This window comes from Falco cherrug, chromosome 7 (assembly GCF_023634085.1).
Source record: "Falco cherrug isolate bFalChe1 chromosome 7, bFalChe1.pri, whole genome shotgun sequence".
In the NCBI taxonomy this organism is placed as follows: Eukaryota; Metazoa; Chordata; class Aves; order Falconiformes; family Falconidae; genus Falco; species Falco cherrug.
The window spans coordinates 15,689,266-15,703,555 of NC_073703.1; the positions used below are offsets into that span (position 1 = coordinate 15,689,266).

Below are 14,290 nucleotides of genomic sequence, written 5' to 3' on the forward strand. Positions count from 1 at the left end.
CAGAGCATTGCCACAGCTGCTCGGGAATGTTGGAGGATATTGGGCTCTAGGCAAAAGTAGCAAAGGGCATCTTCCCTCTTTTTAACTGAGGAGTAATTTTTGGAATGTAAAAACCTTTTAATGTGCACGAAGTTAAAGCCTCAGAGGGACCGTATAGGCAAGCGACACATAGCATTTTCTCTGGCTCTTGTTTCGAGGTAAGTCAAAGCCATTACAGAGGAGCTGTTTCTGCTTCTGTTTGGAAAAATATTCCTTACCCATCTCCGCCAGCACGGCATTGCTGTATCTGTTAGACATCTGGATATGTTACAAGGCAGGCAAAAATGAGAATAACAGCACAGGTCTTGGCGATACCCTCAAGCCTTGATTTCTGTGGAGTCACAAGGGTGCAAGACCTAGCTACTCCTGGACTGTTTGGGCTTCTCAAGACTTGAATGTTTACAGTCACAAGTGTCTCCTTCCACAGCAGTGACCGCTGAAGGAGCCTCGGTGACATGCTTTGCCTCCGTACCCCAGTGTTCTCCCCAGCTGGGCTGAAGTAAGCGAAGACCACATTGTGTACCTGGAGGAAAAAGGTCTTTGCTGAAAAATAACCAGGTATTTTCTGCATCCTTATTTCTGCCCTTGCACTGTCCCCAGAACAGATGCTTGTGGGACTGAGCAGTAAACTGGACCTTTTTCCTCCTTTTTTAAAAAAATACATAGGCTCTTCTATTTAACAGAGGCCACACAAACAGTCGTTCTGTGCACAACAAAGTAACGTGGGATGCAGGAGTCCACGGGTAGCTCCCTCAACAAAAATACTCTTTAAACTAAAGCCCCAGGGCTTGCACAAGCCACAGCTCCTGTTAGTGGGTGGGCAGATGAGTCGGGGTCTTTCCCTTCCTCCTGCTGCACTTCAGCTCCATCTTCTGGAGCCACCCACCGCATGGGAAGAACCACCCTTCCACACCATCACTGCCTTTACAGCAGAAACAGGTTAGCAGAAAGTCTAATTAATCAGTTTCCTCAGAAAAACACATGTGCTAGAATGTTTTATTTTGAAATAAAACTTTTAATTTGGAAATTTCAGTTAAGGGATCTATTTTTAAGTACTTGCAACAGACATGTCTCTACTGGAAGGATTATTTTTTAAACAGAAATTCTTTCTGATTAATACCACTTTTAAAAGGTTTAACACAGCTCAGAGAGCTGTTATTTATGCCCTTTTATACACACTTCCAAAATTTAAGGTAGTCATGCCACCTTCTTTAAAATTACAAGAAATGGAACAATATGTTTTGTAAGAGTCACTGGTATGTCTCTTCTGGTATCTCCAGGGAGCTGTGCAAGTGGCACAGGCATTTCTTAACCAGCATCTTACTGGGATTACTCTTTGCCTGACTTTTGTCTGCGGCTTTATAACGAGCTCACTGGTGCAGGCTCTGTCTGAGATGTTGGCTTATAAGTGAAGTGGGAACAGCAGCAGCCAAAGTGCGTAGCGGGGGAAACTGGGATTTCTGGGTGCTGCCAGATCGGACTAGCACAGTTCCTGTAAAACTCCCATCATCTGGGAAGAAAGATTACTCGTGGCATCCATACTGGGATTTTTCTGTTGCACTGCCAAGCCATCTCAAATGCATGCCAGCTTTATCGAGGATCCATTAGCATACCAAAAGAAAGGCAAAGAACATCAGCAGGCTTTGTTACACCCTGCCACCAGCTCCTAAACAATACCTGGGATTGGGATTCCACCTGGCACTGCAACCCTCCCTGGTCCTGACCAGACCCAGACTAGGGCTGTCCCTGGCGAGTGCAGGGCTTGAGTCTGTTGACTTTGTGGTCCATGTCATAAATTTTTGTCCCTGTTTGGGATAGAGTGCTACAAACCCATCAGGGATGATGCTACTTTAGCAACAGTCGTCATGTCTGCTCCTTTTCTAGACATATTCCCTAGTGTGGGTGTCACTTTCACAGTCAAATGCCACTGGACGCAGAGTTACGGTGGTGATTGCTATGGAAAATGAGAAACCCAAGGACAAATCATTTTAACCGAAGAGTCAGCAATGGAAAATGGCACTCATCCTTTTACACCATAGTGCCTCCCAGCTGGACCTGGGTTCTGCAAAATGGGGAAAGGAGTCCAGAATTGCATATATCCATTATCCTGTATGGTTCAGGAGGACAAGCTCATTAGGAACTATTGCTTCATTAGGTAGCAAGAGCTGCCCTGTTGTCAGGCTATAATCTATTTCTTAGATTGGATTGTGCCACAGAGTTTGTCTCCCACATACCAATCATAATTGACTACCACACCTCGCTGCTTTTGGTGATGGAGGGTAGATTTTGCTTTAAGAATTGTAAGTTAGAGTTTCAGTAATACCACAGTAATATCTGCTAAACATTACTCAGTATAACCCATGTATGAGTATGTCCTTACTTCTCCTTTCTGGTATGGAAAGCGATCACTTGCCAAATGTCTACAATTATTAGCAGCTCTCGTTACAGGGCTAATCTACATTCAATGATTACATATACCTGAGTCCACACTAGTAACAAAACCACCGAACCACACCTTGCCAACATATGTTTACCATTGCATTTAAGAAATGCCCAAATGCAAATCAAATAGTAAGATGAAACCACGAACACCAACTAAAAATATTTTTTGAAAATGTGACTGTTTTGAAGACACTGAAGGGTACAGGGGGAAAAAGGCAAGGCGCGCCTTTATTCTATAGGGGTCCTTTTAAGGTTTGTTTTTTGAAGGCAAAATGGATTAACATTTAATCTGTCATTAAAATGATATAATACTTGCAAAGAAATGAGTCAGAAAACGATGATACCTTAGAAAGTTCTATGTTATTTCTTAGGCTTCTAAAATAAGTGCTCAGACACAACTGCATAAGTAGACTTCAAAAGATTTGATACACCAGCAGCTGCAGCAAATACATGGCTTTTTCTATTTTAATAATCCACTACTTCTAATAGGCTCTACAAGACAAACACGAGTAGAGATCAGAGGGGGATCCAGATTTTATGTTTTACCTACACGATTCTGAAAACAGGGTAGTAATTACAGAAATGGCTGAAGCTTGCATGATGGTTGGTTTGTGTAAGTGAAGTACTTCCCCAGTGTTTCTCTTCTCCAAGTTCAATGATTAACTCCACTTAAAACCCTATCCTTGTGTGCCTGTTGACAAAAATCTCTGCAACATAAAAGATTTAATAGCAATACTTGGCATGGAACATTTTGGCAAAATGAACCAAACGTCACATCAAACACAGTTGAAAGGCAAACTTCCCAGCCAACAGAACAGTTTTATCAAACTCCAAATTCTGATGTTCTTTTATTGTGGCATAATCAAAATTACTTCTATCTTATAGAATTTCTTTAGTCAAGGTGAAAGTATTTTAGATATTGTTATTTGTCTTCTTTGCATGGATGTAGTACATATTCTCTCATGGCAAGACTCTCTGCTTCCTTACTTGAAACTCTAAAATATATCACTGTCCTGTTTCACAAAATTTAAAGCTGTTCTGTCGAATACACAATTTTCATTTGGATTTTTTTTTAAAAAAATCACGCCTCATTTATTTAGAAGCTCTTTCCCTTATCTCTGCTCCAGCTATTTAAAGCATTGCCTTTCTGTTTATCAAAGCCAACTTTCTTCCTCCTCCCTCACATTTTTAAAGATAAAAAAATTAAAAAGTAACCTTTCCACTGACATTATTCTCATAACACATATCAAATCGATTTGAAAACATTAGATTTGCCAAATTTCTCCTGCATGTTGAACTGGAATCTAAATATAGCTCTTTTATTTATGTAAGTGGAGGCTTATTTATTCAAGAGACAATTTTTGGAGGATTTTCCTAATGAATATGGAGAGAGCAGCTAAAAAATTTGAATTAGTTTTTAATTTTTGGAACATCAATTTTCAGACAATTTTTGGACATATAATTAAACATGAAGTTAATTATCTGTTTACAAGGACTCTTTTAATGCATGGCTTTCACTGCAGAGAGGCTGTGCAGGCAGGCTGTAGTCGCAGCCCAGGGCTGACACTGCTGCCAGGCAGGAGGCTACTGCACATACCGCACTGCTCTGTAGGGCGCCCTGAAGGGACCCCCAGCAGAGGCAGGACCCAGGGAACAACAGCTCCAGGCCCTTTCATCCAGCTTCTTCCTTTCATGTCCACCAAGATGACCAGACTGAACATGCACAAGGGGTTCCCTCACAGAGGGGAAAGTTTTGGCCCTTGTTATGACAGGTTGAAGTCCAGTTGGAAGTGCATCCCATGAACTGGAAATGTGTTCTCAGCAAAAATCCCTGTTTTCACTCATTTTTAATTCTCAAAACCTGCAGCTTTCCTGCCGAGCTGTTACATGATTTCCACAGATATTTGTAAAGTTCAAAGGAAATCCCCTTAGTTTTTTTTTGTTATGAAAATGAGATCAAAATAGTGCTTTTCCTGTTTTATAAATACATTTAAGATAATCCAAAAGCTAGCTGAAGCTTAGAGCCTCACATTTCTCTTGAATATTTACATCATGCTAAAACTTCAAGGCACTGTCATGCCTGACCCCCCTGCGCTGAGCAGTGTCCCAAAGAGCGACGACCCTGCAGACATGTTTGACATGCTGGACTGTAAGCGGGTGAACAGTCCTCACTGAAGTAAAGTAACACAAAATAAAGTCAGAGGTAATGGGAATTTTTAAGGCTCCACGAATCCTACAGTGAGCCCTGCACAGACTTGGAAGCCTGTATTTTTGGAGTTTCTTGAACAAAGTCTAGATTTTTTTTTGCTGAACTATCACCACAGAGGTAACATCCCACAGGTAAACACATCTACAGCACCCGAGCACCAAAAGCACTGCACACTGTCCCTGAAACGGTACTTGTTGACACCCACCTCGTCAACAACCAGCTGAAACTACATCTGTTCACTGCTGCCCTCATTTCACAGGCATGTCAAACCCATGCTCATGTCATCCCAGTGACTACAGGCAAAAAATATTTGGTGATTCCTAACCGATCTCCTTTGTGCACACGGGAACGGATCACCCATTTCAGCCAGGGGTGTCATGGAATCATAGAATGGTTTGGGTTGGAAGGGACCTCAGAGACCATCTAGTTCCAACCCCCCGCCACGGGCAGGGACCCCTCCCACCAGCCCAGGTTGCTCCCAGCCCTGTCCAGCCTGGCCTTGGGCACGGCCAGGGATGGGGCACCCACAGCTGCTCTGGGCAGCCTGGGCCAGCGCCTCACCACCCTCACGGTGAGGAATTTCTTTTTAATATCTAATCTAAATCTACCTAATATCTAATCTAAATCATGTACACATCCTCTGTTTTGTTCACTCCAACACAATCCACATCACTAGGTGGTTTAAAACCATTCCTAGTTAGTACATAGTCTAGTGAAAATAAAAGGAAACTCCAAATATAAAGTTATGAATATGCAGTTAAAACTCAGAAAACAGACTAAAGGGGAAACGCTTAATCCTGTACAGAAATATTGGTGTAAATGTGAAGTTGACTGCTGACATGAGTGGAAGATCTTCAAATTTATACTGGCAGAAATAAGACAATCTAGCTAACAGTTCCTAACTATACTAAATGAAATAATAGCTCTCAAATAACATATTCGTAACATAGAATAATTTCTCACTTAAACGAATCCCACATCTATATTTTCATCAGAATAACACTTCCAATTGCAGTGTAAATCTGCCTGATTTGTCTGGAGATCTGATGTGCTAATATTTTTATCTTTCTCAAGCATCACACATTCTTTTCTCCATAAGAAGTATCCATGTAATTTCAGTACCTGCTGGCCTATACAATGTGACATATCTTTTTTGTACAGATGTGAAAAACTGGGGTGATAGCATTGGTTCTGAAACCTTTTCCTACGAGAGGTGTCCTGTTCTACTAAGAAGGATTCAGCTTCTGTTTGAGTTTTGTTGTAGGATAAGTCTTGTTTAATTTTATTTTTCATGTTAAGTTGCAATCTTGCACAAGTAAGAGCTGGTATTTTCACAAAAGCTGTAATATTCTGCCCTTTAGTTTTCATAAAATCCTGTATTCTGAACATGTCTTCAGACAGTTATGTGAATTATTTGTTAGCTGTTAGGCAGATTTATGCTTTTCATCTTAGCCTGAACTTCTCTCACGAGCATTCAGATAAATTATTTTGAAGGCGTTCAGGAGCTAAGCATCCAATTGTATTACGTTAATATTACAAGATATCTATATTCATGCATCACAAATGACTGTGCTACAGTTTACTTAATATTTTGCATTATTATATAAATATGAGTCTTTATGCCAATGCATTAGCTCCCTTTTCCCCCGGTGTTTAAGACCGTACTGAAGTCCCATTGATGCCATAATTGAGGTTAAGCATGTGCATAAGTGCCATTTGAGCTGGGGCCCTATTCCCCAACGTGCCGTTTGTCTCTGGCAGATGACGGAAGATTGCTTTACTCTTTGCTTATTAATATAAATACATTTTATCCTCTCTTTGCACTAGCTATGTGCCACAGAATCATTTTTATGATTATGTTATTTATAGTCATGCACATTTCAGGAATATTCCATATACCTATATGTGGAATTACACCTGAAAATGCAGTAATTCAAACTTCAAATGCTATTTTGGGGGAAATACGGGTTTCTAACTTTAAAGTGTATTTCAGTGTACCCAGCAGGGGTAAATTAAGATTAAGCACTGAACTTTAACTCTGTGTTTACAGGCTTTGAGCTTCATTGTGCCACCTTAACATAGAATATTTGTTACAAGGTTTCTTGAATAAGTGATTCTCATCCCCTTTGTAAGGAAAATTGACTCCATTACAGGAGAGAAGAGACATCAAGCTAACATTACATGAAGTCATAATCCTCTATTGAGACATCACACAATGACATTGTTAACATTAGTATGCAATATTTATTACAAATAAAAGAGGCTATTGAGGCTTTCAACCCATAAGCAGATCTGTGTGGATGACTTCACTGTAGGAACACAGTGGAGTTATAATGAGGATAAAAGATTTATTTATACCTAAATATGTTCTCATTAGTAATTCTGCACTAGCATGTAACAAAAACAATTGGAGGACCAGCAGGGTTTTGTGGTTTGTTTTTGGTTTTGTTTTTGGTTTTGTTTTTTTTTTTTTAATTATTATTTTTATTTTATTTTTTTAAATTGCTATTTATTGTTTGCACTTTAACTGTGAACACTGAGTAAAAAAAATAAAATTTAGTTAATGAATTTATTGTGCTGTGTATTAAATAAGTCTCATGAATGAAGAATTACTCCATTTTTATGGGATACAGTAAGGTCCCATCACTCCATAACACAGAGATGCACAGGGCTGTTAGCTCAGACCTTGGCAAAAAGGGGAATAATTTTGGAAGAGGACCTTGCTGGACATGTAACATACAGTCATGAAGCACCACAGTGTCGTGTAAGATTTCTTACTGCCCTGCCTTTTTGCTATACTCTTTCCCAAACACCATTTTTTATATTTCTCTTAAGACTACAGTTACGGACTAACCCACACTGCACGAAAGGCACCCAAAGCCCTGCAGCCCCTTCCAAGATCTCTCATGGACTCTGCAATCTCAGCTCACAGCCTAGTTAAGGAACCTCAGCTTAACATCAAATCCTCCCTACTACCTCACTTTGTCTTACTGCTATAAATATCTCCCTCCTCTCTGGGGCCCGGGTTTTACTGTCAGACCATTGTTTCTCATTCACCTTTGTCAGGTGAAACCTACAGAAGTAAGGCATGGTTCAGAAATAAGAAATGGTTCAAGGTGTGTGCCCATATTTCACATTGAACTACCACTGCCTCTGTTCAATACCCAATCTTCCTTTTTGGCTAGCCTGACTTGTCATGCTTATTTTCTGTGTTTTAAACAGATCTGTTGGTAAAACTAAAATATTTGGGGATATTTCACTACTAATGGAACTATGTTACAAGACAAGTAAGTATGTGTATATATTACGTGGAGAATATTCCCTTTGTAACAAGAACCCACCCCATGACTGCCACTTAACAGAATCCCCAGGAACAAAACCACCCCAGACAAAAACCTAAAGGAATGCATTATTTTTTATCTTAGAAGAATGAAGTTCATCAGGTATTCATTTCTCATCTTGGGAATTACATTGACATGGTTCATCTCTTTCTAAAACTGCATTTAAGTTGATTACATGTAAGCTGACTGATAAGCAAATCTTATTCATATTGAAAAACAAATCATTTAAATTAGAATCACTCAGCGGCAGAGAAAGTCCTTACCAACAATTACAGAGAGAGCTGAAGAATTCTACTCCACCTCCAAATGTAGATGAAAAAACATTTACTCTTCCTGTTAATTCCAGCTGTTCATTTTCAACAATAAAATCTCAAACATTTTTATTGAAAAATAAGGTCAACCCCTTGAAAAATACTCTTTCCTGTGGTCTTAGCAGTCCTATGGTCTTAGACTCACCCTTTTATTCAGTCTTTGTACAAAATATTACTTATTCTGCTGAAAGCAGGATTTAAAAAAGAAAAAGCTTTAATTTGAAAAGTCATTTACAATTTTGAAAAACAAGACAATATTTCCAGCTAGATCTGCTTAAAGGAAGTAGCTGTAAAAAATTAAACACAGCTGATGTAAGTTACTTTCATTTCCTATGCCCTTTCTTTCACCACACTTGCAAACTCACATACTCCATTTAAAGAGGTAAGAAGATGACAGTATGTAAGTGCCTGTTACTATATAATGGAACAGAAAATTCAGAGATTGTATGAGTTTAATATAATAGAAACAACAGCCCGTTTAGATCCTGCTACCCTGAGTCTGTGATGAAATGCCTGAGGGGAACAGAGAGACGAGCTTCATAATTTGGGTGAAATTCTTCCCATTTTTTAAAATTTATTTGCATATATGTAACCTTCTATAAGTACAGAGTATAGCTTTCCCAAGTATTCATTTGGGATTCAGATTATGAGCTTCAGCACACTATGTGACAATTTTTTTAAAAGTATTTCCCAGTTTATAATTCCACTTGCTTTGTGCTAATGTTGCACAATACAAGCGGGCTCGGCAGGTATTCCCCACCACCTCTCCTGTCAATCCAGCTCTCAACTCTAACTCCCCCAGGTTTCAGCCCAAGTCCCATTAAAACCAGTGGAAATGTTCCCACTGACTTCAGTGGAAGCCAGATCAATACAGATCTTAAATTCAGTTATTGGGCAAATATTATTTTCTTATGATTCATGCATTTGTCAGGCATAAAAATAACCCAGTTTTGTTTCTTTAATGGGTTTTTCACAGTAATCTAGGTGGCTGGTGCATCTGCAATCTGACAAAACAGATTATCTCTTTTTGCAGAGAGTGTATATAAGTTTCCTCATCTATCTCAAAAAAAGTATCACAAAGCTATTCAGAACTCAGTACACGTTCTTTCCTCTTCACAACTCATTTTTTTTTTTTTCTTTTTTTTTTTTTTTTTGTGACAACCTAGGCAATAATTCACAGCTCACTGGGTCTCCTAAATAACCCCCTTTATATCTACATGGTAGGCATTCCCCCATTACCCAGCAGGATTCAGCTGTACTGGCAGGCAGTCATTAGGCATTCTTTAGACTTTGGAGGTTTAACATACCCTTCTCTAGTTAGTGTCTTTGAAAACACCCTGTATGGTTACCATCTCAACAAATATATAGCAAATCTTGACAATTTAACAATAACATAAACTGTGTCATTTTGTAATTTCTAAGTGGTTCCTTCTTTGGGTCTCATCCAGACTTCCACATGAAGCCTCTCAAGCTCAGAGGCACTTCACCCAATGGAGGATTGTTGTTTCTTTATTTTGCTGGAAATTAAATAAGCCAGTTCAGTCGCTTTGCTAAAACTTCCATTAAGTGTATACTTGCTTCACATTATGTATTGCAGTTACTTTAACCCAGCACCACCAAGAATTCCGGGGGAAATGAAAATGATGCAAAATCGCACATTCTATTCATGAATGGAGAAAAGTCCTTCTGGGAAACAGAGATGAACTCAAATAACGGTAGTAAAATGTGTTATGAGACAGATGCCCAAGTCTAACCCTCACAGAAGAGATTTTCACCACAAGGTTGACCTTCACTGGAAAGATACAACCTGAGCACAAAAGAAGAGTCAAATTTCCAGGGCTGCCGCTCTGACTGAGGGAGCTCCCTGACTGCCCTCCTCCGCTGCCTACAGAAAGTCATCAAAGACACTGCTCTATAGCCTGCCTTGACACTGACATCTCCTGAGTAAACTACTAGGTCACTTAGTCCATCCCTTTCCTAACACATGGACCACAGCTACAATTATAACAACTCTTTGAATTCTTTAGTAAGTATCAAGTTATATTATGAAGGCTTGTAAGAATATAAAAGAGAAAAAAAACCAAACAAACCCACCAGAGAAGGTAATTCATAGTACCATTACTGATGCTTGGAACTGGTAATTTTACTTGTTCTGAGGAAACCTCCAAACAATCCTGGAGTGACAGTTTGCCAATCATGCCTAGAGCAGTTTGCATCCTATGAGCCTTGAATTGACACAAATGTTCAAACTGGATTTGTTTACTGCATGGATAAATATTTCAAATAAATGTATCAAAAGGGCTTACATCAGCAAAAAACCTCAAGGAAAGTGATTCTGTTTTGAAGAAAAAAAAGAATACAACCATCTTATTGTTTCTAATTGGAATAGTCTTTTCAATATTACCTGAAAATTTAATTGGGGTATCTGTTTCTTTGACGAGAACCACAGCCTCATAATATAATGCCTCATGTGTTGCATAAAATGTTGTTGGATATGCCCAGATTTAAGGAGCAAATTCAGAGTAAATCATAGAATAAGAGCCATTCACACTGATCAGAAGACATGACAGAATATGAAAAGTATGTGGTGATAGTCTGCAAAGTCATTGCTCGCATTAGCAAAATCAGTAAAAGCATTTTGAAATTTTTAAGACCAATAAGACCAAAAACAAGTATATTTTTCCCATGGTTACAAAGTTCAAGTAACACACTGACGGCACCGAATAATTCACCACCACACTTGTAATGAAAGGAAGGGGCCCAAACATACAGAAATTGCTTGGGGTTTTCTTTAATCAATATGAGTAATTCTTGGTTATATTTTTTTCTTATGGCATCCTGCAGCTTCTGGAGACTCCTCTTTCACTTTTAAAATGTCTGTTGAACACAATATCCCTTTATAATTTGAAATGCTTTGATAATGTTTCTTTTAAACTGATTATTTGTTTAAAGTTCAAGCTAATAAAACTAACATCCTATTAAAAGAAAGCCTGGGTGCAGAGCAGTATTTTTGGATGCTAATTGGTCATGTTACCAGCCATCCATGAAACATATGCTGAAAACACTCAAAAGTGTTCAGAAATGCCTCTCTAAGTCATAAATCTTTTACAGGTACAATTATGTGAGAGCAGGAATAGGAAAAGCACATTCAACATCTGGAGTCGGATGAGTTTACTGAAGTAAAATTGCAAAATTAAATTTAGATGAACTTAATTAAAAAAGGGGATCCAATTTAATACGGACATTCATCAACTCATTGAAAACCTTTCTTGCCTCAAAAAATATAATAAAGTATGAACACAAAAAAACATATAAAAGCTGAAACGAAGTGTGAAGGGGTGGTCAAATAAAGAAATGCACTAAGAAGTAACACTCTTCTTTCCTCACTTCAACACACGTCCATATACACACATTTTTTTTTTAATTGTACATAATAATAAACTATTTTTTGACTCTGTAACTGCGGAACAAGTGAACTGGTCATCTGTATGCCCTGAAGGTCATTAATCCTTCTGAGGCATATGCTACATATTTACTGATAGCGTGAACATGGAAATTTCTCTCTCTCCCTGTGTGTATTTATAGCTGGTCAAATTTTTCTCCTAGGTCCTAAAGGACTTTATCTGAAACCAGTTGTATTTCTTAGTGCTTATGTGTTTGTTACCCATGTTGCTCCTGCTGAAGTGAACAGGGGTTTTGTCACAGGGCTGGGCCTTGGATGACTTATAATGGATTTTCGTTTGCCTTCATTAAGACAGAACAAATGAGGCTCTCTTGCTTTCCTTTACTGGGTCATTAGTGTCTTCTGTTTCCAGGGGAAAAAGATCTAGTAGTTCAGTACCAGTCACTCCTAGCTTCCAGGAATTCTGTCTGTCAGAACAGCACTGACTTTCAGCTCTCCAACTTATGAGTGCACACAGAACTTACTAGTGTCAAACAACCATTTGAAAAGTTTAGAATTGTGTTATTAGGATCATATTATTTCCTTACAAAACTGCCTTGATAGTCCATTGTTCTGCACCTTGGTTATGTGATCAAGTAACATGATATGAATGCTGTATTCTTTTATTTCTAATAAAGTGCGTTACTAGTACAGTATGCTCTGAGGGAGATACTGTCCTTTATTAGGAACACATTCCAACATTATAACAGTTACCCAGCAATAAGGAAATGTAATCTGTCTTGAGGAATCATGATAACAAATTATTATGCTCATTTTTTTATGAAAAGAGCATGATCGGATAGGAATGCTATAGTTGTTGAACACACCTTTAAACTGAAGCAGAGATTTTATTGAACTACTTGGTTAATGATAATAAATTGCTAGAGGGATGCTGAATACTGGGGGTTTTTTTCCCCTATCAGAAGAGTTCTAGGTTTTGCGGTTGAATATACTTCAATAGCCTAGAATCATCAGGACTTGGAAGTGGTGATGCTTCATATGTGTATCACAGGGATCTAAAACCAGCATGAGCATGACTGGACAGGGTGAGGTCGAAGGGCTCTCTATATCCTGCCTCTAACAGTGGCCATTGGAGTACAGCGCGCAGTGGTATGCCTCCTCTGCCCTCCCACTTTCCCCAAGGTCCCAAAATATTTAATGCAGTATGTGGCATAATGGTGAGAATAATTTTGAAGAAAATATCAGCACAGACAATATTATAATATAAAATTTGCAACTTTCTTCCCCCAAAAGCTGAACACTTACAAACCAACAAGATTTCCTGTTAAAGAACTACCCCACACTACCCAGTAACATTTTTCCTGAAAAGTTATTCCAAACTGATGCAGAAGTATGGCAGGACTCAGCTGTTCCCTCTTCCTTTTCTCTTTAACCAAAGCTGAGAATTTATCTCTGCACCAGAAATTCTGAGCTTCAAGATGCAGAGAGATTGCATACCTTCACAAGGGCTCCACAGCAGTATTTGAGAATCTGACTCAAGGTCTGAGCAATCAGACTAGTTACCGCAAAGATAGCATTAGAGAGGAAAATAATTTGTAATTTTACAACTTATTGCTCAGTTTTCAGCAAGAGGAAACCACTGAATTTCCTTTTTGTGCATTTTACTTTCTCTCTGGAGCCTGCCCACCATCCTTCTGTAAATGGTTACATTCTTCAAAATGTACAATGTGTCAAGCCTTCTGAGAGGAGTTACTTAGTAGAGAGGACAATAAAAATGGCCTTTCCGATTTTAGCTTGATGAAAATAGCTCAGAACTTGCATTCTGAGCTCAATCCCTTGCAGATCAATATATATTCTTACATCCCTCTATCCTTGCATTGGTCAAGAGGAAATACTTCATTTTTCACACAGTTTCAGTGTAAAATAACAGAAAACGGTAATATTCTAATGTGGTTTGCTAAGGCATCTTTAGACCTTACCACTGAGACCAAATGTGAAGATCCTCAAATTGCTGGCATCAGTGTTCCTGTAGTCTGGCACGAATTCAGTTGAGTGATCCTGCCAAAAGTCAGAGGAAAATATTCATCAGACAGATGATTATTTTTAATCACACTTTCCCAGTACCCATGGAAGCCTTACTTTATAAATGCCTACTACAGGTTTAATGATAAGACCATTAAAATAGATCTGAACGCAACACACCAGCACGTTGGCTTTTCAAGTGACTGTGAACCTGAGTATTGATTCCCACAGGGTATTTTGGTACTTTCTATAGAGAAACTGTCCTTTTATGAAAGCCATGCAACAGATTTTACCAGGAAATAAACCATTCTATTGCAGTATTTGTTTTAATAAACTGCATTAGTAAGATGCCTCATGGACGAAACAAACAAAAATGCACACAATTGGCCAACCCCAAATTAATGAAGCATACACTCATGCACAGTTCATTTTCATTTCAGATCAAAGAGGTTTTGAAGCTCAAATAAATTTGCCTCCTAATAGTTTTATACAGGATTATCTCTCTTAACATCTGAAAAATAAC

The 14,290-nt window shown here is 38.6% G+C and overlaps 1 protein-coding gene across 8 annotated transcripts in view; it reads right to left on the reverse strand.

The window, feature by feature from the left end:
• The window catches only part of SEMA6D (semaphorin 6D), a 139,695-nt gene extending 125,892 nt beyond the window's left edge, over nt 1-13,803 (reverse strand). For all 8 annotated transcript variants that reach the window (XM_055716317.1, XM_055716313.1, XM_055716315.1 and 5 more), the window contains exon 1: nt 13,725-13,803. The gene's annotated coding sequence lies outside the window, so the exon portion shown is untranslated. The remainder of the gene's footprint in view (nt 1-13,724) is intronic.
• Between the last annotated feature and the right edge of the window lie 487 nt (nt 13,804-14,290).